This window comes from Mercenaria mercenaria, chromosome 12 (assembly GCF_021730395.1).
Source record: "Mercenaria mercenaria strain notata chromosome 12, MADL_Memer_1, whole genome shotgun sequence".
Taxonomy (NCBI): Eukaryota; Metazoa; Mollusca; class Bivalvia; order Venerida; family Veneridae; genus Mercenaria; species Mercenaria mercenaria.
The window spans coordinates 33488465-33512994 of NC_069372.1; the positions used below are offsets into that span (position 1 = coordinate 33488465).

The window sequence follows — 24530 nt, forward strand, 5'->3', positions numbered from 1 at the left end:
GAGTAAATAAAATGAGCTCTCTACCATTTTGTCTACTGGACTTGGGAACTTCATTAATGTTTTCTTCTATAGTATGGCCGAAATACTTCAAAATACTTTTAAAAAAGGAAGAAAAGTCTAGTTTATTACTAGAGTTGTTCTAAAACTAATGCAATATCTCGCAATCCACGTAATCTTTGCCTATCATACTTGACATTCATACCAAGACACTTGTGTGTCACATTCGTTATAATTTCACCGATCTATTTGGTTGACACAGCTGTTCAAACTACCCTATAGATATTGCACTTCATTCCGTCTTAGCGGGAAAACGTAACATTCTGTACATGGAAATGAAATCTGGGCTTATATCAATGGTAGAAGTAAAACTTCGTTTAGCAAAACATCTATCCATAATCTAAGTGCAACCTGACGGTACACGAGGGTTGTTACAGAACTACCTTTATGAATTTTATTAACGATACGGTTCGCAGCAAAGTACCCTCCTTTATACTTTATAGACAATTTCAAACGCTCTGTCTGCGATATAAAACAATTATGATAATCTTCAATAGGTCCACTATGAAGGAGCTGACAAATACCTGACCTAGATGTATATCTACGCCCTGACAAACATTGTTTACATCAAGGAAATCAGACACAGTTACATGGGGCTAGATTTGGTGAATAGACTGGATATTCAAGCAGAATAACTATCCTTTTGTGTAAAAACAGATTTACAATATCTACCTTATGTGAAGACACATTTTCTTATAAAAATGGATGAATTTCATTCAACTTGAAGTCAGGCTTTTTAAAAATAGTTCTCAAGTTTTTTTAAACATCATATCCGTATAGATTTCACTACTGATTTACCCTTTAGAACAGCTAGGCGCATAAAACGCAATGCAAATTTGGTTTGATATAGCATTATAAAACGATCATATTGCATTTTTGTTTTTGTAGATATCGGTCTATTTTATTTTATGGATGATTTTTATCATTTAACAAGGTCTTAGCTATTCCGGTGAGCCACTCAAGATAATTATCATGTAAAGACTTTACCGTGGAAACAAGTGTTGTAGATAATATGCAACTTGACATCAACGGGTTAAATATTTTATGAAATAAATGTATGCTTTGTTGGTTGAATAAAAGTATTTTGTTGATCAGTAGAATACCTATATAAACCCTTGTACAGAAACACTTGGTTGAGCAGAAAAAAGAAGAACAGAGAAATGCGAAGGAATCCTATAGACTTTCTTGTTCGGCTAAGACAAGATGTGTTTCCAAAGCTGACAGGGGCGTGGACTTTATATGGTAGCTCTGAAAACCTGACTCTTGCGATTTTACATTTAGGCACAGGTTGTCCCCGAAATAAAGTCAATGAAAAAGGATTTCATTCACAGAAAACACTGAACATTTATAATGGACTGGTATGTACATATCACCACTTGATACTTAGCCGTCACACAATTAGTCTTGAAGTTCATTGCAGTCGTAAATGTCGCAAATTGTTAACTACTGACATTGTGACCTTGTTCTTTTGCTCAGATGACCCAGTTACAAACTTGTCCGAGATGTTATTCTGTTTCATTGAGACTGGGTCAAACTTGTCATTAGTGTTAGCAGACAAATTATTGAAGATGGACACAATAGCTCACCTTGTGCACTTTGTACTTAGATTAGCTGATAAAAAGCAAGCCTGCCGAACCGTATAAAGACTGCATCTGACAAAATTTCAAGTGGATCACGATTTAGGGTGCGATGAATTTTGACACGATCTTGTGTTCATAGGCCAAACATATAATAAATGATAGCACTTCTGCGACCTTTATCTCCAACACATTCACTTCGTTTATCTTATGCTGCTTTTTTGTACAATGAAACATAATGAGGAAATAAAACAGCATTATTGGTATGTAGTGCAATCAATTTTATGATAACCGTCAGCAGTTTTCGAGTTATAAGGTGCATGCTAGATCGTTAGAGCGTTCTCAAAATCAGGTTTAGAAGTACTAGCAATTATTTTGATAATCCTGCACCTACTTCGTGTTTCATTGTGTTATATAACTTTGATGCTGTTAATAGTTGCTTTGTTTTACTTAATGTATCAAACGCTTTAGTAATTATTAATTATACAAATAAATGTTAAGATTTTACACGTTCGTCCCAGACACGTGTCTGTACAACATACTGGTGCCTAATCTACTAACATGTGTTTCACATGTTTCGTAAACAGTTTTCCATTAATGTGTCATATGATACTAAGAAGCTTCGCTAAAAAGACACATGTGAGCGTGAATTAGTCAGCAAAATCTATTTCGATCTGGTGTTACTTTACAGTTTACTGCAACCATTTTTGACCGTATAAATTGTGTTACTTCCAGTTTAAATTCCATATATAAATTGCTAATGATACAAAGCTTACTTATAAGGTTAAACTCCTATTTATTATGTTTACATCTCAGATTGAAAGAGCACAGTGTATTTAGAAAAAACTGAGTAGCATAAATTGTTACATCGCTAAATCTTTCAGCGGTGTACACTAATTGTATTGCAGACTCAAAGGTAAAACACTGCGGTTTTTTTGTTATATTTGAAATTGTATCACTGTGCATTCGCCTGAATTTTCGAGATAAAACTTTTTCTCTTTATGCATGATTCCTTTACACAATGCGTGCACAGTTTTCACAGTTTGCCTCAGAACTGGCTATAACTTAAGCACACTATTTTTTTCCGAATTTCTGAATGTGATTTAACAGATGCTGGAAAGTCTATCCTCTTGTTGATGGATCAGACTGACAAGTCATGTGACAACATTAATCCGGGTTTCTAAGAGGTATTCTTGTCCCTCATGTAACTAAATAAAATTTCGTATTTTTGCGTTAAGGATATTTCTCGGGCGGGCTTAATGGACCTGAATGTACTGAATGAGTCACAGTGTAAACTTAATCCGAGTACGGTGCAAAAGTGTTTATTGTGTTCATAATTCTAGTAAAGTAGGAATTTAGCATTCATTTATAAATTACAGCAGGAGAGTTATCGAACATCCCATGCTTTTCAAGCAATGGCAAAAACACTGGAAAATCCTGTATGGCATGCAAGAATGAAATCTATTTCATCGAGTTTACAAAAAAAATGTATACTAAATACAAAGTTTTCATGGTAGAGTCGGCAACGTGAAATTTAAAATACTGTGTTGGTAAATTTGGACTATTTTTTACTCGTGCATTGGTAACGAGTAATCTCGGACTAATCCATAGTTCAGTTTTTATCTTTTATGAGCAGTTTATTGGACCATTGGCTAGCAGACTTGATCATTGCTGAATAAAGTTAATACACCTAAATAAAAAAATATCCAGTATACAATGTCCCTTTGATATTTCTGCTTTACATGTCCAAGAAGCTACACTTCCTTAATCACAAAATTGTATCTTATATGTAATGCTCATAACTATACATTTTGGGTCAAAACATTTTAAATATATTTATTTCACATTTGCATGCATTTCAACCTGTTTTAGCTTTTAATCTATTTTTTTGTAAAATTTTGTTTTGTCTCTACATAAACGAGTTATTTTGACATGACCTGTAAAACAAACATTTCCTGTAATTTCGTTAACTCTATTAATAATCTGTTTTATAGTTTCTAACCTGTGACAGATATATTTGATATTTTCACTGGGGATATAGCAGGTGCTACTCACTCTAATGTTTCACAATTCACTGTAAAAAAACACACACACACACACACAAAAACATGTTATAAATTTTGATAACCGAAAAATAGAAAAATAAATTCGGTTTGTCAAAACGTTTTAGCATTGAAACACTATTTCAGACATTTTTGCTAAAGTAAAATTCTTAGAAAACGATGTTGTTCGTTTCAATTGACCAGCAGTCTATGCTCAAATCAGATATCGATTTTTAACGCACATGTGTGTTATAAATCTGGTATAATGATAATATATAACAATGTGCGTATCGCTTTCGCCGGTAACCATGTTAGCAACATTTCTTATGATGTCACAAACTAGCAATCCTTTGACATTACATTTTCTTATAACAACTCGCTCTCTTGTAGCCTTTTCTACGATGTTTCATTTTGTATATGTAGCCTTTCAAACGATGTTTGATTTTTTATACACCCTCCTGTAGCCTTTCTTACTCGCAGGATAAATTTAAACATAAATCTGCTAATAATGTGATACACTGATAACGTTATTGACGGATAAAAAAGCCCAGAGATTTTGTAATGAGTGTATTAGGAGGAAGCCTGTTTAATAAGAGAATTTCATAAATATTGAAATTAAGATGATTTCTGAACGTACGGTATCAGAGTTAAATCACTAACTTCCAAATAAGAACACCTTAAGGTACTTCCGCCATCTTGAATTTAGAGTGACCTTCATTTGAGGTGTGAAAATACAGTGAAAAAAAGCTTTCAAATGCAGCTGTTCCAGAGTACAAAAACAGCTCAGTTTGCAAGATCTGAAGTAAAAGTAGCTGTATAAAAAGTAAAACTAAAATTTGGAAATAAACAAAGAAGATATTTTACCTGTATTTTTCCAAATTTTTGGTTAGATTTATAAATCCTTTCAAAATACTTTATTAAAAATACATGAATGGCAAAAGTTAGTTCAAAGTATCAATTAGTGCATAGGAGAATTGTCTTACCGAATAGAACTAAACTTAGTACAAAATCTGTTTTCAAATCTGACCACCTTATGTATTAAAACGAAAATAAATCTGTACATATTGCTATTTTCAGCATACATAAAAGTAGTGCAATGTGCGGACAATGATTTTTCTATGTATGGTGTACCATACTGCCTAAAATTGTAAGAGAAGTCTCAGACAATGTGAACAAGATTTGCAACGATCCAAAATTTTAAAGAATTGCGTGTTTACCTGTACGATTCTTTGTTTTTAGGTATTATATTTATGATTTTGTTAAGTATCAGTCAGCATGTTTTTATCTAATTTCTCGAATAAATTATATAAACAGCTTGGAAACATGACACTACGTTCGTACTCATCCGTACTCCAATATAACTCGAATGTAAAAATATTATTCTTGAAGTTGTGATCGAGTCCACCAAATTATGAACTGATATGAAAAATTATCGGTAATTTTATATTGTAATAACCTTCAGGATGTGCTTTTGATAGTGATGTTTATTTCCGGGCCCTGGAGTCGGATATTTAAAACATGTTTACCGTTTCCAAGAACAACTGGAATGGTAAGTAAAAATGTACCGGAATCATCAAGTCAATACATATGAAAACAATACATAAATCGTCGTGAAATATATTTTTATGCAAGAATAGCGACCTTCGGTCACGGTCACAAACAATCCCGCGGGCTTCTGCAGACGTTAATACACACACAAAAAGCCTGTATTATCCCTACAATAAATATGTATTGAAATTCCGGCATAGAAATGGACACTGACTTTACATTAGTAGTCACTGCGGTGTTGACAGCGGAAGCAGCGGTCCAGTACTAAGACTGTCTACAAAACCAAGGACAACGACTTCTTTATCTGTAAATTACGAACATTGGGATCAGTGTTCAGTATACACCTGAAAATAATAGACTTGCTATTTGCCGAGTGCACACTTGTTTTCTATCATCGTTAATATAAATTAGACTAGTAAATATTCGTACATATGCATAATCTCATAACACTTCTTTATTGTATGTTCTCTGAAATTAACAAATTAGCACTTTTACTTTTTCAGCAATGTCCCTCAGGTGAACTTTGACACTGTTTACAAAGAGAAACCAGTTTTGTGTCATCCTGAAATGCGTTGTTCGGCTGAAACGTATAGTTCCCTGAAAAGTTCTAAAATGGTTTATTTTGGGGATTTTTGTTTTATTTATGTATTCAACACAATGTGCAATATTTCCAGTTTTTGAAAATGATTGAAATTGAACTTTATTTTAGAAAAAGTTCCGATCTTTCAATAATATTTTGCCAGCGGATGCTTACACATTTTAAGTGAAACGCCTTTCTTGTCCAAAGGTGGTGTGTAAAGCGAAAAACTATCATTACACATTGCGTTTATTCTTTAAATGTAAAGGATCGGTAACAGATTAAGGAGATCGGGCAGTGCTAAACTGTACTAAATGGATATCTCTAACCATGAATAAGGAGGCATATATATTTCAGTAAAGAAATCTCAGGTAAAAGAACAATCATATATTTAATTCCTTGAAATAAACATGGTGGCGAAATATTTTAGAAAAACTGTGCACGTTTTTTGCGCATTAGAATGTTTAACGACATTTTCTTGAAAAAGTAACGCCCGTGTGCACTATTTTGGCATTTCTTTGATTTGAAAATAAATATTTTATAGCAATTAAGGTTGCATACGATACCGAAATTTTGCACCAAAAATGTTCACTCATTTTCATCAAAAGCACTGTGGAGATAGGGTTCAGCGTAGCTTTCATGCTCGCAAGTTTACCTACAGATATATCGTTTCAACTTTTATCATATATTTTTTGTGTCCTTGCATTTCGAAAGCTGTTTCGAGGATTCTGATTTTTCACATGAATTTCTAATTTCAATTTGCGGAAGTACCTTAAATATCGTCTGCTAATATAAATGAACTATGAACGCAGTCGCTAATGCAGTTGATAAATTACTGTTTGGAATATTACATTAGATAATATTTAAAAAAAATAATTTGTATAATTGGTTCACATCAGATGAATTGTTACAAGACAAACCTGTCTCTTAAATAACCTTATGTTAAAGCGTTATACTTATGCTGCAATGATGGAAGTATGAAATGATAACACTTCATATTTTAATTCAAAATCGGCTAAAAATTCCAGAAGTGCTTCCATGCACAATCATAATATTATAATTTTTCACCTCTTTACAGATCTTCATGTTGATTTTTTGGTTACGCTCCAGCTCTTTCACGTCTGTAAAAAATGCAATAGGAAAAGTGTTCTATAAGTCTATGATTAGGATAATTTTTGCGCTCCAGTCGACTGATAAGGCCAACAAAGCTTAGATTCGTATTTCAGTTAAATATCGTAAATATGGTAATATATAGATTCCAAGCGTCCTACATCGATATTTTTGCACTTATAAAACAGCCGCAAAAGCTTTACACTGAACTGCGTGCCCTTTTTGTCTATATTTTTACCCAGTCTATGTATGTTCTGTTATTTCAACTATTTGCACATGCAAACAACACGGATGTAGAGTTGAGTTGGGTTTACTTTTCGGGGAGGTTGTGTAAGGTGATGATTCTGTTAGATTCGTGTCTTTATTTAAACAAGCTTATTTAAGAACATCGTCTGCGTTTTTTTTCTTCTTAAAGTTACAGGAAATTTTTCACTGCTTTCTTATAATGACATAAATTTACTAAGGAAAGTCACCATTTCTTTAACCAAATTACAGTAATTATCGACGTGTCTGAAGACTGGCAAAAGATATCTAGCCAAGGCATTAAATTAGAAAAAACATTTTGACTTGTTAATGGTCACCCAGCTGTTCCATTGCATTGTGTTTGATAGATTTAATGGTAAAGCGTGCTAAACAAATATTACTTCATATATATATATTCCATTGACTAAAAGCTATGTTATGTTTTCATCACGACGATATCCAATTGCACAAACATAATTCAGTTTTCACTGAATTATTGATATTCAATGGAAACATCAAATAAATCTAATCCGATTGCAGCCAACATACGTGCATTCTAGCAGAATTGATGGTGTCTAACGTACTTCAAGATATATTTATATGTATGCTTCCAAATTACTCTATTCATTGTGGTAGTCAAGAAATTATTTAATAGAAATAATATTGTCTAGCCAGCTGTTCAAATTAAAATAATAAATAAATGTTATCTTTAACAAAACTCTCGATATGATGTGAAGTATAAAGAATTCACGAAGATACAATTAATATAAATGATTACACGGAAAAACAGGTGCACAGTCATCAAAATATTCGCAAATACTTGTAAACATAATGTTATGTACACCCTAATAAATCTGACATGCCATGAATAACAAAGAAATTGCTTAGAATTATTTTAGAAATTGCAATAAATACCAACCATGTAATCGTATTTGCATTTGAAGCAACTAGTTAACGAAGCAGGTACACCAGTTAAGTTTGCGATACATCACCTGACTCAATCGTAACTTGGCTTATAAGCAATCAGACGTAACAAAAGCTGCTGATCTAGTCACTCTCATCCAAAAATGTCTCTTCTCACATTTAATGTATAGTTTGTCGCAGTATCTTAAGTCAGCTATACTGATAATATGAAATGAAACTTTCTATCACCATCAAATTATTATTGAAGCAACTTAATTAACTTGCATAATAATATATCACAATCCATAAAGATGCAACGGGCGTTCACAGTATGTCCCCTTCTACAGATAAACATACTGATCCAAGGAACATTAAACAGAAACTGGAATCGAAATATTCTCAAAGTATATACGTCTTGCTTTGTCGGTTGTTTATCCCAAATTTTTAGAAAATTAAAACTGATCAGTTTACAATGCAGGAAACCTCATATTATGAAATTCTCTGTCCAATTTGAAAGTTTGAGAGTATATTGTGATTTTACAGTGTTTAAACTCAGTAAGACCAGAGTTGTCCGGGGACCAGTAAAACGATATTCCATGAAAAGTGTTTTATTCATAGAAAAATAAGGAGTATCTCAAGACAGTGCTATCTTTAGCAGCTCGAGAAGCGAACGCCCAGGTATAGTGTATACATGTATTGCAGAGGATGCGGAAATACAGAAGATATTGCATGTATCCGGATGGAAAACAAGTTTAAATTGTACGCATAGATAATAAATAAACACATACTATGTCTTTGAATCTCACGCGGTAGTTATCATGGAAAGTACTTTATCGAAGCATTTTCTGAAAGATAAGCAAGGCATAACTATTACAGTTTCAGTTTGAATTGAAGAAAATTAAACCTCTATTCAAATTGGACAATCGTTTTGGCATTGCTAAATCTTGTTTTCTCTGTGTCTGATATTGTCTTGCAACTTTAGGCAGTTCGGTACACCATACAAAGACAAATCTTGTTAAAATCTTGTACTTCTTTTAGATATGCTCAAAATGACATTATGCATTTTTAATAAGTTCAAGGGTCAGTGTCTAAAAACAGATTAGGAGATAAATTTTGTTCTATTCAGAAATATATTTCTTCTCGACGTAATTAAACGATACTTAGACTTAACTTTTCCCATTCATGAATTTTTTAAATATTTATTAAAAAATGATCTATAAAATTATTAATGCTAAAAAAATCGGAAAATGGTGAGTTAAATTTCTACCTTATTTATTTTCATATTACAAACGTACTTCTTTTTATGGGGTCTTGGTTTTTGCAAACTGCCCTGATTTGGTGCTATTGGTCAGGTGCATTTGAATGTTTTGGTACACAGAAAATTTTTTCACCTCCCGAATAAAGCTCATTCATTTTCAAGATGGCAGAAGTACCTCAAACATGTTAAAGTATATTCACAAAGTTTGGTTTGGGAAATGTTAACTTGAATTATAGGAGCTTACAGGTGAATGCAAAGTTCGTCACAAGTACAAGCTAGAGCAAAAAATAAAACTACTGATACGTGATATTTCGAAACTTCTAACAATAACACAAACAACAATGATTAACATTATCCCTTTGATTCACTGTTCATAACGCAAATTGAGAACATATATGAAATAATGGTCAAGTAAATTCCTTGCTGTGTGTTGTACATGAATGACATATGAGCCGTGCCATGGGAAAACCAACATAGTGGGTTTGCGACCAGCATGGATCCAGACCAGCCTGCGCATCCGCGCAGTCTGGTCAGGCTCCATGCTGTTCGCTTTTAAAGCCTATTGGAGTTGGAGAAACTGTTAGCGAACAGCATGGATCCTGACCAGACTGCGCGGATGCGCAGGCTGGTCTGGATCCATGCTGGTCGCACACCCACTATGTTGGTTTTCCCATGGCACGGCTCATATATTGAAAAATAGCCATGTGACAATAGTACTACATGTTCAGTAACGCGGAAAACAAAGTCAATATATTTGATATCAGCGTTTGTAATACACGTACGGGTTGAATGGACTTCTGTACCATTAGTTGCAAATACATATAAAAATTGGCAACTGAAAATCTTAAAAGGATACATCATAGCTCGCAGAACCTTATACTCATCGATTAATACATTTTCCAGGATAATATTGTAATATTCCAGAAATGGTTTTGTTCAGAGGTTTTTTACTTGTCAGTGAACATTAGAGTCATCTTGTCACATGAACAGATTTAAATTGATCAATTCTGACTATGTTTTTCTTTTGCACGTAATGCACTTAATATTTGTAGGTTGTTTTGTCAACATAGATAATACCTGTCATAAACACATGTCAGTGTTATTTTCCTTCAGAAATAATGAATTGCTTGTCCGAGACACAATATTTTTGCTCACTCACCGATTAAGTTTGATGTTAAGTTTATAGATTCGTCTGCCATTTTAGAAAATCAGCATTATTTGCTTCGCCTTGTTTAGAAAAGGACCACAACGTATCACTGCTACTAAGAATGGCGTTGTGGTGTCACATAGGCGACTGAGGTTAAATACTGCGGCGACACTTTTTGTTAGTACAATGAAACAAACTGAAGTACACAACTTAGCATTCTTTTGAATTTTTTTTTTCAGTTTTACTGTCATGTACAAGTAAATTTCATTTCAAAGCAAAATATCATTGAATTTCATGAAAAGCTTCATTAACGGCATGTGTTGCTTCAAAAGCTGTATCAGTGGATTTCTTGGGTCACAGACCATAGTTACAATGAAAAGCCCGCAATTTGTTTTAAGCCAAACAGTAGAGATTATTAAGCTTTTTATTTACACGTGTATGCACAATAAAATTGTGTACTCTATCAAATACCAATTATTTGATCAAATATATTACAATAAGCAATTATTTCTTTCGTAAGAATACTTGAATTCGTATAACGCTATGTTGTTTTTAGGATGAACATTTATAGAATAAAATACTTTAAAAAATATAGCGGCGAGGTCGGATTTCGAGACACCACCTACAGATTAAAATATTATATGCTCATACTTCATCTTTACTGTAACGGTTACGATACATTTCTGTGTTGTTAATCATTATCCCATAAAAATGTGCAGAAATATACTGATCTGTAAGCATTACCTGAGCAACAGACGGTTCCATTATTAAAAGCAAAAAAAAAAAAAAAAATACATCGCTGACCTTGAAACTTACACGTTTTAGAAACGACGGTACAAAATATATTGACTCTATTTTCCACATTACTGAACATGTAATACTATTATATCCAACGTTACCTTTTCACGGTTGGTTTTAAAATTTATATCATTTATGTGCAGCACACAACAAGGAATTTACTTGACCATTTTATCATATATGCCCTAATTTGTTGAAAAACATAGACCTTAAAAGCTGAAATATAAGAATTCTAAACAATTAAAGGGAAGTTATTCACTTCTTATATATACACTTCTTAAATTCTAATAAAAATTGCTTCAGTGATTGCATTTATTGTCAAACTGATTAACAACAACATTGAAAATGAATTATAAAACATGTACATTATGCAGGAATGCAAATAAGATATGTATGAACTTATACACAAATAATTTTGTTCAAATGACAAATACTTTTACTGCTCTATCCAACTAAACATAAGATCCATAGAATGCATAAATATTGTAACCTAAGGCTAAACACTAGATAAATACATACATAAAGTTTAACGATTATAGTTTTCAACACGACTTCCAAACAACACACTCATCTTTTTCTGAAATAAATGATTCGATGCTAGTGTTTTTCTTGTCTTGAGCCTAAAACACAGCTTTATGCGCTTTTCTGAGAAACAAGCAATAAGATATTGTAATATTCAAGTTTTCTGCTTCCAGTATGAGCAAATGATTCAGTGAAAACTAACGTAACATAAAAGGTGAAATAAAAAAAAGACGGAAATGGCGACTCATAGTATCTAATTTACCTTTTGAAGAAATGAGATAAAGCTGTAGTATTAAGTGGAAAACAAATTATAAGTTAACCTCCCAGCACTATCTGTACATAGCTGTCATACAATATTGTCTAAAATTCCTTATGGAACCAACAGTGGTCAAGCATGTCTTGAGAGATAGATAAAAGTTTTATTGAAATAATGACATTCATTAATCCAACACTACCGCTCCTTGCGTTCTTCTCACTAAGAGATATCTGAATCAAAGCACATATTAAACAGACAAACTGTAAATATCAATTGGGTTATACACTATCACCAGTTTGAAGCATCAGTTATACATAGTTTTGGCTTGGCAGTCTAGTCATTATGTTGGCTAGAAGTATCCACTTATTTTTCTAACTTACTATAATTTTTCTACAGAACAATCTGGAAAGCTTTGATTTTGCTAAAAAAACTCCAAAAGCAAGTTCAATAAGAATCCCTTTTCATATAATCAGTTATTCAGAACATTTACAAGTGAAACTAAACTCTCCTTAGACCAGGCACGTATACTAATCTTTCCATAGGCTTCTATTCTAAGAAATGGCTACATCATATACATTTAACTTTAAACATGACCATTAAAATATCTTTTGCCAAAGACATGAAATATAATACATTTGTGCCATCTTAATGCTTTTTATCAAACACACTGCTATTCTAAATAAAAGTGACAATTAAAAAGGCATGTTACACAGAAAACATAATATTGTTTGAATTTGACACAGATTGTATTGTTCTAAACACAACGTTTTCATCCCTTCGAGTCTTACGTGCTTCCCTTCAGCTTTTCCAACAGTTCAATGGTTACATCCTACCAAAGTTTCACAAAAAATCTGAGACTATTCAAATTGCATGTAGTGTGCGTATGTTTATTCGAGTGGTCTTGCGCAATACGTTTTTGTATGTTTGTCGAAAGATTGATAAATTAATTCAAAAGCTTCAGGTGTATGGACAATTCTGCCCAATTACGAAAGTGAATAATCTCTAAAATCATACCACCTTTTAAAATTCTCGTCCTTACCTCTCAAATTTTTTTATTTCATAGTGTCTAGTTTTATGATGAACACTTTTTGCACACAAATAAAATGATGGTTAGCGAAGGATGGAATTTTTGGCAATGTCAATCAAATAAACGGATGTTGATGTATATATCAAACGTTTTAGCATACGGTGTAAAGTCATGCATACTTCCTGCAGACCGTCACTTTAAAATGATAGCTATATTTTTCTATGAAATACAGTTCATGAAAACTATTTTGGAAACTACCGCGCACAAGTTCCTAGTGCATCCGCTTTGTATTTTTTTTAAAATCGGGTTTCTTGAAATCTTGCTCTTGCGTACTGTGATTCTAAACCCCAAGCTAAATCAAGATAATGTAAGTCTCGGCGTCACGAGAACGGCATCACAAGAAAGTATATTTCCGTGTTTAGAACTTCCAAACAGCTCGTTCGTTGCAGTCGATATGACTTTTTTTAAAGAAACGTTATTATATACAAATATATGATATATTCTTATTTTCATATGTTTAATCGATTGAATATTCATCTTTTTATTTACCCTTTCATTTCTCTGGTTCGACAAACAACATCACTGACATTTGACATTATTAAGTAAAACATTTTTCAGGGACAAACGTCCAGATGATACTAGATTTATTTGAAAAGGGACATTTCCTCAGTAACAAAAATATTGTAATACTGATAGCCAATTTTATCAACCAATCCACCAGAGATGTATATCTGCCAGTCCTTCACAGACCTTCTGTGTAATACTAACATATATTGTTTTATAGTTGATGATTCGTAGGCGGATAAAATGGACTTTAACAAACAAGTAACCATGTTGAATCTGATTCTTTCGTGCTACTGTAAATTTTTCCACCTTGAAGGGCAAATAGACACAATGATCATTTTGTTTCTCGTATGTATGAATATTTGAATTTTCGGTCTTCAAAATTTGATAAAAATCTTATTTGATATAATTAGTCTCTCTACTAATGATGACGATATTTTCACATCAAATAAATTGCTGTCTTTTATTACCTTGCAATGAATGTCCCTTTTCTGTTGTTGTTCAACGTTTAGCCGTAAAGTGGTATAAATATGCATGGCAGAAATAGCGAGTAGTAATGTTACTTTAAATGATCGAATGAAATTAGATAAATCTGTCTTTTTTCAGTATCCATGCTTTGTCATATTAAAAGCTCTTGTAGCTATCACAATTTTGACACGGCACCGAAAGAATGTTGCATATTCATAACATTGTCTTCCATATCATGTACCAAATTTCATAAAAAATATTGTGCTTCTTAAATTATTACAGATTCCATATCTCTGTTTTCTTTAAGTATTTGTTGCTACAGCAATTAAGATTTCTGTCATATCGAAAAAGAAAAAGATGGGCTTATTTTGTGGCCGTCTATCTATGTAGATAGTTTCATGTAAACATTAAAATTTTGTTCTTTTAAAGTTATCTCAGAATCCAAGTGTGCCACCTTGTCTATTTGTTGCCACAGCAATCATTATTACATGTATGCCATAGCAACATGCGTATCTTTCGTATTGCCACCTATGTATATATAAAGTTTCGTTTAAAATATCTCGAACTTTTAACGCCATTGCACAAACCCACTTTATGTGAGTCACTGACGAACTGACGAAAAGACAGACGGCGGGGTAAAGGCAGGGGGATGCGGGTGGGTGGCAACAATAAGTCCTTTCCGGTTTCACCGGTAGGGGGCTAAATGCCAAGTTTTGTCTGCCTCAAAGATTCATTTGATACATTTTGTACTACCAAATGAATACACGCAGTAAGGGTAGCGATGAGTGATGTTGCATCCTATTTTCCTGTTATTTATTTACACATAAATTTCTTTCTAAAGTGCGACTATTTGCATTGTAAATAATGAATTCTTATTTTATCGTGAATGCACTTGACAATCATCAGTAAAAGGAGTGTTTTGGGCCAATGGACACTGGTGTTTAAAAGAAGCAAATGACACGTATAGTCTTTAATAGTCTAAGAGTTTTTTAATATTCTAATGTATGAATATTACATAAAAAGAGAAAGTTTGATGCAATGTTTCAAAGATTCCGCATTCTTTAATGATATGTAAATTAACAGTACCTTAATTTGGGGTAATTCTTTTGTTCTTTTGTTCAACAATATTTATTAATGAAAATACTGAATTCATGAAGTGCCCTTGAAATGTAGTATTCAAGTAGTGAAGAGTAATTCTAAAGCAAGCAGTTATGTTCAAATCAATCTGATATAATGCTCATCACTTTTCAGTGTCTGGATAAAATTGAATATGTCTGCCAAAACCATTCAAAATACTACTCAGGAAAATAATAACGCGAACGGTAATGGATTTTCTCAGTGACGCGAGGTTGTGCGTATACTAAAACAACTTTCGCTTAATATATAGAATAAATATATACGGGAATTACGGTATGGCATGGAGAAATGCCCTGTTCGTAATTTTTCAAAATATTATATTATGGTATTGTACAGGAGTTCGCAACATTGTATAGATCTGGTTAGAATTTAATATTGACTAAATTATACACAACAGATCCGATACAATGTTTAAGAAAGAATGTGAAAGAAGGTGGATCCTGCCAGACTTAAACCTAGTTATTAGACTAGGCTAGCCGCATCACCTTACCGCGTGCTTGGACTCAGTGTCGTTATATTTCTGGTATGTTTAGTGTGTGTGGTGGTGGGGGGGGGGGGGGTAAGGCATTTCTCATTACCTCACATCAACAGACCTTAATCAAACGAAGTCCGCTATTATTTAGTTAGTTGCGTTCTATGCTTTCAAAGCATTTACTTGGAGATTTTTATAAACTATCACAAAGAAGTCTTAAAGTGTCACATGTCGGCTGTAAAAAGTTTAAACAGCTCCACGAAAATTAAGTTTGTAACATACATTGTCGCAGACATATCCCATCATAGGATAGAAAATTATCATTCTAATAAAAGTCAGGCATATTAAGCAGACAAAGTCATTCTTGAATTTGGCATTTGACCTCTAAATGTGACCTTGACCTTAGACCTAGGGACCTGGTTCTTGCACAACAATCGGTCTCATGGTAGTGAACATTTATCCCAAGTTACATCAAAATCCCTCCATGCATGAAGAAGTGTTCCAAACAAAGTCATTCTTGTATCTGACCTTTGGCTTCTATGTGTGACCTTGACCTTCGACTTAGGGACCAGGTTCTTGCGTTTGACACTCCGTCTCATAGTGGTGAACATTTGTGCCAAGAAATTTTCAAAGTCTGTTTTGCATGACAAAAATATACAACAAACAAGAAAAATGTCCCATTGACCTTTGATCTCCAAGTGTCACCTTGACCTTTAAGCTAGGGTTCTGGGTGTTGCACATGACACGTTGTCTCATCATGGGGAACATTTATGCCAAGTAATATTAAAATCCCTTGATATATGACAGAGTTCTGGACAGGACAGGAACAAAACCCTTTTGACCTTTGACCTCATATTGTGACCTTCTCATCATGGGGAACATTAGTTCCAAGTAATATTAAAATATCTTCATGGATGGCAGAGTTTTGAACCGGGCACAAAACAGACCCTGTTCATGCCATGTTAACATTTGACTGCCAAGTGTGACCTTGACCTTTGAGCTAGGGGTCTGAAATTTGTGCATGACACATCGTCTTATTATGAGGTACATTTGTGCCAAGTAATATTAAAATCCCTGCATGGATGGCAGAGTAATGGACCGGACAGGAAAAAAAACCTCTTGGCTTTTGACCTCAAATTGTGACGTTGACCTTTAAGTTAGGGGTCCGGGTTTTGCGCATGACACGTCGTCTCATCATGGGAAATATTTGTGCCTAGTAATATTAAAATATCTTCATGGATGGCAGAGTTATGGACCGGACACGAAACAGATCCTTTTCATGCCATGTTAATATTTGAATGCCAAGTGTGACCTTGACCTATAAGCTAGGGGTCTGAAATTGTGCATGACACATCGTCTTATTTTGAGGTACAGCTGTGCCAAGTATTATTAAAATATCTTTATAGATGGCAGAGTTTTAGACCGGGCACAAAACAGACCCTGTTCATGCCATGTTAACATTAAACTGCCAAGTGTGACCTTGACCTTTGAGCTAGGGGTCTGAAATTTGTGCATGACACATCGTCTTATTATGAGGTACATTTGTGCCAAGGATTATTAAAATTCCTCCATGGATGGCAGAGTTATGGACCGGACAGGAAAAAAACCTCTTGGCCTTTGACCTCAAATTGTGACGTTGACCTTTAAGTAAGGGGTCCGGGTTTTGCGCATGACACGTCGTCTCATCATGGGAAATATTTGTGCCAAGTAATATTAAAATCCCTTCATGGATAGCAGAGTTATGGACCGGACAGGAAAAAAACCCTATTGACCTCAAATTATCAATCGCAAACATATCTTACCTCAAAATTTGTTTCAGTTTACTTCAATTTCCCGTACAAAGTCCTTTTGTACATCCTTTTAATCAACATCTACCTACAGGAAATCAATTAGACAAATGAATGAAGGCTCTAGTATAAACCAATATTGGTAAATATATTGTCAGAGTTCCACAGGAATAACGTTCTGCTAATATTCCGAGACTGTAAAATTTCCCAACAATAACACGTTAGATACAGCTTGCTGAAAAAGCAGTCAAGGTTCGGTGAATTATATGTAACATCTAAACAACTCCCAAAACTGACCTTTTAGGGTAGAACATTTCACTGAGATTATCATATACTGTGTTGCAGTGACATAAGCTTTATGTTAGATCGTTCCTGCTGGTTTTGTTAATCCTGAAAAGGTTTCACTGTTCTGTTTGCAGAAGCATCCGCATTGTATGTTTTCTTTAATGATTACATATTTTCTGGAAACCTGCAAATGCTTTTTGTGTTTTTGGAAGGCACTTCGACTTATTATAATAATCAAGCCTGGTTACCAAACAAATGAATATATGTTTATGTACTGCATTAAATCCAGAATACACAGAATATACACTGCATTAAGTTTACTTGTAAATATTGAAGTTATACAGCTGTTCCTAGTGTGATAATCGATAGAGATATTGCAAAAGCATGTTAAATAGATAAAATTTCATATGTTTGATTGCTTTGTTAATTCATCAGGGGATTTATATTTTCAGTTATCCTCTTACACAACAATGCCGGGTCGATAATCAGACAGAGAAATATTTCCAGATGTGCCAATTAAATGTAAAACATGACAATTTGATATTTTATACAACAACTTTTGTTTTCATATTCTACAAACTACACTGGACTCAGTATTAAAGATGAATATTGAGAAGAACATATTGAAACAAACTTTGTTTCATCTTATAATTCACCGTTATCTTATTGCAAAAAATAAAGACATGATGCAAATACGTCCATGATATTATAGCGAATATAATCTTTAAGACCCTCTGGAAGCATAGAATGCAACCAAGCAAAAACTGCAGACTACGTTTAACTGAGTTATATATTCTTGACTAGGTCCTATTTAATTCTAGATTTCTTAAAAAACAAACTTTGAGAAGGTTGCGATATACTTAGGGCAGATAGTTGCCAGGCAAGCATTGTCGGTTAACTGGCTAACTGGGATACTATAAATTATTGTTAAACCCTGTCATACAATCAAAGCACTTCAAGTCTTGACTTGATAAGTTATTTTTGTCAGAGAAACATTAAAATCGCCCTGACATAGTTTTGAAAACGATAGTTTGCCTATTTGTTGTGACAATGAATAAGAAAGTAATAAAGACGTCCCCATTGACCATCAGATATTTCGATTTTCTGTTATATTCGTCACAATGTTAATTGATCGCGGCCGATGAGGCCGCGATCATTTTGAATAGGACAAGTATATACGCGCTGGGGAAAATATTTCATGATGGACCTGTGAATTCTTTACTTATGGGTGAAACAGGTCTCATAAGCGTAAATACGACTAGCTTCTACTGATTATAAAACATACCGTACGATTTGTTGTGAATTAACTGTTGTTGTACTTTTAGTAGTTCAACCGCCACCCTGTTTAAGAGCAACATTTAAAAAACACGTTTTTTTCATCCTCAAGTAATAAGTAAGTAGACTCGCCCAGTTTAATCAATCTAGACGCACAATCTTATTTTATACATAGAGCGCGTACTTCACCCGATTTACATTCGGAACATTTTCACGCGTTTCGGGCTTTATCGTATGTTTAACATAGGATTTTTGAACCGTCCAAAGATGTTGGAAGTTTATTTTTTTTAATAAAACTGTTACTGCTTTCATTGTCTACCACTTTTTTTCCACCTTTGCCTGAAAAAAACAGTAATGAGTTTGTACACTGTTCAGACAATTGTGCTCTGTTGAAATTTAACCAAACACAAGTTTACCTGGATAAACAGAAAGCATGATATGTCACCATGCGCGGATTCAGAAGGGGGGGGGGGGGACCGGAACCCCTCTGGAAAATCTTTAAAAAAGGAAAGAAGACAAGAAGGAAAGAAAATGTTTTTCGAAAAAGGCAACATTAGGACTGCATGTAAAGTATATGCGGCTGCTGCTACATACGACCCCGACATAATTCATATTATTTATCTAAAAGAAACTAAGAATTTTACCTTCAAGAAAGCTTGATTTTATCATTTTTCCAAATTTAACAGGTTAGTCCATAAAACTGTCCAAGAATGCAAAAACTGAAGTGCTAAATTTCAAAATTTCCAGGGGGGGGGGGGGGGGAAAGGGATCGGACCCCCTCTGAGAAAATTGGCTGTGTCCGTGCATGGTCACTATACCCGTCCAGTACTGGACATTATGGTAAACGCTTCTTTCCTGCACAAATGACAATTTCGCAACTTCTGTCCTGTTTCTACAAATTTCTGGCCGCGATAAACCATTTCACTTGTTATATTCTTAAAATATGTAAATGCACTTGCACAATATGCATAACAAGTATAACAGCTGGCTATATTCGGTGAAAAGGCGAGTTCGAATTATTTCTCCGCGAATGTTCTAAGTTACACCAAATATTGCTAGCTACTTTACATATGTATTTAATATGTTGCTATACGACTTTTCGGTCAGTTTCGTGAAAATTAAAACTAGGCGCGGGAAATTTACTTGGCGTCTTGAAGTTTTAAAAGCGCCCAACAAAATTGAGCTGCTATACGTTTTTTTCGGCCAATTTCATTCAAATTAAAACTAGGCGCGGGAAATTTACTTGGCGTCTTGAAGTTTTAAAAGCGCCCAACAAAATTGAGCTGCTATACGTTTTTTTCGGCCAATTTCATTCAAATTAAAACTAGGCGCGGGAAATTTACTTGGCGTCTTGAAGTTTTAAAAGCGCCCAACAAAATTGAGCTGCTGTACGTTTTTTTTCGGCCAATTTCATTCAAATTAAAACTAGGCGCGGGAAATTTCCCTGGCGTCTTGAAGTTTAAAAAAAGACGCCCATCAAAATTTAGCTTTATTTAAGATAAATTTTCTTGAATCGAGCAATTTACTGAAAAGATCAAACCACAGCTGTAAATAGATTTAAAGTTTAATGTAAAAAAGGAAAATTACAACGTTTATATTCTAGCTGTTAATGTTGTATAAAGCGTTTAGCCGTTAAATGTAAAAGGTTAGCTTTTTGAAGACCGTTTGTCATGCTCCACATAACTGAGACTGAAATATCTGCGGAGTACCATCGAGCAGTTACACAAAATGGGAACAAATTTCATTTAAAAATATTTTCTCTTTTGGGTTTACAACTGCAATAGCTTGTTCTCAGCGTGCCAATGCAAACCAAACTGTTTCTGTACTAGTAGATCTTGATGTGACAGTTTTTTTTCTGTAACTCCTAGTTTTAATCTAGTCAAATTTGTTCACTCTGTATATATTCTTTGGTTAGATCACACAATAACGAAAATAAAAGTCTTCTAAAGGACTGTTTACATGAAAGAGTGAAGTCTAAAATGTAGTTCCATGTTGTTGATGAAAAGTGGTGTTATGAGGCATATAATCTTAGGTATGTCGCAATTTAATTTCTTGGTTTAGTTTTATTGTTAACTGTATGGAGAAAAGATTTAGATATCTTTCATTGTAAATTTGCAGGTTTTAGTTGCATTTTTGAGAAAGTGTCTACATAAGCGTAACTGATAAACAGCAAATTTCATTGGAGCATTTTTAGAGGATGTTTTTTTTTTAAAGAACATATTATTTTTCTTAGATCTAACATTACATTTAAATATTTTCTTTTTTTGGTAAGAAGACATGTTATACTTACTGGCTATATATGGTTTTTATATCATTGAAATGCTTTAAAGTACTGAAAATGGGGTCTCAAGATTTTATTTTCCGTATTAAATACAGAAAGAACTAAATTACTATAATGTAATCTAAACATTCTTGCTCGAAAGAGGGCATTTAGTATATCCAACAATATGCAAATGATTGTGACTTCAAAATGAATCTGACGTGCAAGCCTAGCTACAAAGTGACTTAAAGCACATCATATCAGAATAGAAGCTAAACAGAAACGTTAAATTTCTAGTAATACTTTCTTTTTTTCCAATAATAAATGGCACGTTTATTATTCATATTATTTTCTATTATCTTGTTTATGGAGCAGACATAATCAATGCTCATATTGGTATATTATAGGGGGCTCTCTTGAACACCAAGGAAAAGTCTGGGGTTTTATTGTCTGACTTCGATTTAACGATTTCCAATCAGTATTAAAGTTATGCATAGGTTAATACGAAAAAATATTTCTTGTTGCAAAGCAGCAGAGGGTACGAGGTAAGAATCATATGTTTACGCATGTATTACTGGCACCGATATATAATGATCAATCATTATGCAAATAAAAGTTTTTGATGTTGTTGTTTTTTAGGGGAAGTGGAGCGGGGCGGGGTATAAACAGGATACGTCGCTTCAAGACTGCAAAATATATACATGTACACAACTCACATTCTGCGTTAAATTACAAATTGCATTCCTGGTCAACTTATTAAAGATAAAAGGCACGGGATGTAAGTCAGTTTAGCCATTCAAAATAAAGCAAAAATTTGAACCCGAAATTACCCCAATGGCTTGTTCACGTTTAATTTATCACTTCTTAAAAGCTGCTGAATTTGATGCAAGATAAGTCGTTGCTATTCCAAAAATTTAGAAATACATGAAATAGTCAAACTAGTGATTTTCTTTGTATTAATCTGTCGTCATGAAACCTCCGCATGTATACAGGAGTGTGTGTCTTCTGACATTTCCGTGGAAGGTGCCGCACAGATGTCTAGTACTGATGTTCTGATACCTGTCGTAAACCCAGACAACCCTGTTGCCGAAAGTCCTGTTGACGTTTGTATTACCAGTAGCAAAACTTCCTCTAGCGCCGATGTATGTCTATGGATATAATTAAAAGCATGTTCAATTAATACCAGTTTCTGTTAAATTTCATAAAACTTCGTCAATTTTTACAAGGCAACATACTAATAAGCAGGTTTATTCAAAATGAATATGGCAATTAAGTTTGAATTTTCACAAACTTTAATGGAAAAAATCATTTTTGCTTCTGTTTTTGTACCAGATTGGCAGGTACATGTATGTAATAAATCCATGCGTACATCACAGGTACTGACTTTACAGCGGATAGATGATTGAACAGAAGCTTTGACTGTGTCATTGAATATGATGGTTTGCCGTAGCCGGGCTTGATCCTAGATGTCTGTCGACGATGAAGTAGAAGTGTCAGCAATGTGTCGCATTGAAAATAACCGTTCTTTTCTGGCCCCTAGTAGAGGATCGCCTATGGTACCAAAGGGAGAAGATTGTCACGCTGTTAAAATGTTGCAACATGTCACCGCAAAATAAATGATGAGATTTGGAGAAACGTTTGAAATAAATTAGGGTTAGATGATCAACGCAAAAATTAAAAGTCTGAGCATCCATGTATGTTTTGTAAGGGAACAGATTAGTGATGGAACCGTTGTACTGTTTAATTTCTTTTTTCAAAGAATTTGTTAGTATTTACAACTGAAAAAATCACATGAAAATGAAACAAAAATGCAGTATTTTATTGTTTAATTGAATGCTTAATTTCAAGTTTTTCCTCTGTATTAGGGAAAAAAATCGATTACAGTACTAGATGAACTCCGTACACGATGCAACTTTGTGCTGTTAAGATATGTTGTTATTAGTAGTATCTGTTGTATTTCCAGACTAATGAGTTTATGTTCAAAGGAATGGTTGACATTTATAAACGAACAGTTTCTTGTAATATAAAAGTGCACAATAATAGTTGTCGTATTTTATTCTTGTCTTTTTCTTGTGCCACACTGGTAGATTTTCGTAAACCGCAGGTACAGACTATGCTGCAGATACACGATTTTGACCCATGAATATAAAATTCAGAAAGTGCATTAATTTATTGATAATTCATTGCTCCGTGGCTTACTCTCGAGGGGTACGTAAACGTTAGTTACATAAACATATTTCATTCCGTAAAAGGTGGAACTTTTGGTGCCGTTAAGATAATTATGTTGTTATTATCTGTTTGTATTTGATTTTTAATGTTAACATGTTCAAAGAAATTGTGAAAAGTTCCGGTTTATCGAAACTGCATTATGCGTTTGCATTTAAAGAATGTCAACCAGTAAAAATTTCATCATTTCTGTTATGGGTCAGTCACACTACACCGTATAGCGTTAACAGACGTCCAACGTATAACCATTTTTTTAATCCGTTCGCATGCGTTTCTTTTCCGTTTCTAATGCGGCGCCTTGTCCGGCGATGTTCGTTCCACCCGGTGGAAGGTTTTGAGCATGTTCAAAATTTGGAACGTACACCACCGGACAAAGTTGTCCGTTAGATGTACGATAGCAATGCGCTGGTATGCGTTTTGTTCGTTACTCGTGCGTTCCTTATTCTGTACTTGTACGGTTCGCATCCGTTCTTGTCCGGTGGACCTGATTCATGGCCGGACTACTACCGGACATGCAACGAATGTTCAACGGACGATAATATTAGTTACACTGCTTGTTGGTGACAGGATACGGGATATACGCTGTCTCGAAAATCCATATCAGGCTCGAGCTGGTGACAGGATACGGGATAAACGCTGTCTCGAAAATCCATATCAGGCTCGAGCTTCGAGACAGCGTATATCCCGTATCCTGTCACCAACAAGCAGTGTAACGATTTTATCTTGCCGACTACCTTTTACATCCTCGCTGTACTGATTTACATAATTGTTTTTATTAATAAAGCTACTTACAGTTACAGTGCAGACTTGAATCCTGAAATCTTCTCTGGTTTTCATGCTTTGATTATAGTTGATTAACTCCATACATAAAATGCAAAATGAACTGTATTTTGACAGAATCACAAAACACAGAAGCTCATTTATACAGGTTATGAACTGGTTTTGAAAACATTTTACGTTCCGTCCTTTCGAAAAATCATCAGATTACACG

At 34.1% G+C, this 24530-nt stretch overlaps 1 protein-coding gene across 1 annotated transcript in view; it reads right to left on the minus strand.

The window, feature by feature from the left end:
• Positions 1–18058, minus strand: part of LOC123535304 (protein unc-93 homolog A-like) — a 135710-nt gene extending 117652 nt beyond the window's left edge. The window contains exon 1 of the mRNA XM_053519587.1: positions 17509–18058. The gene's annotated coding sequence lies outside the window, so the exon portion shown is untranslated. The remainder of the gene's footprint in view (positions 1–17508) is intronic.
• Positions 18059–24530: the final 6472 nt, after the last annotated feature.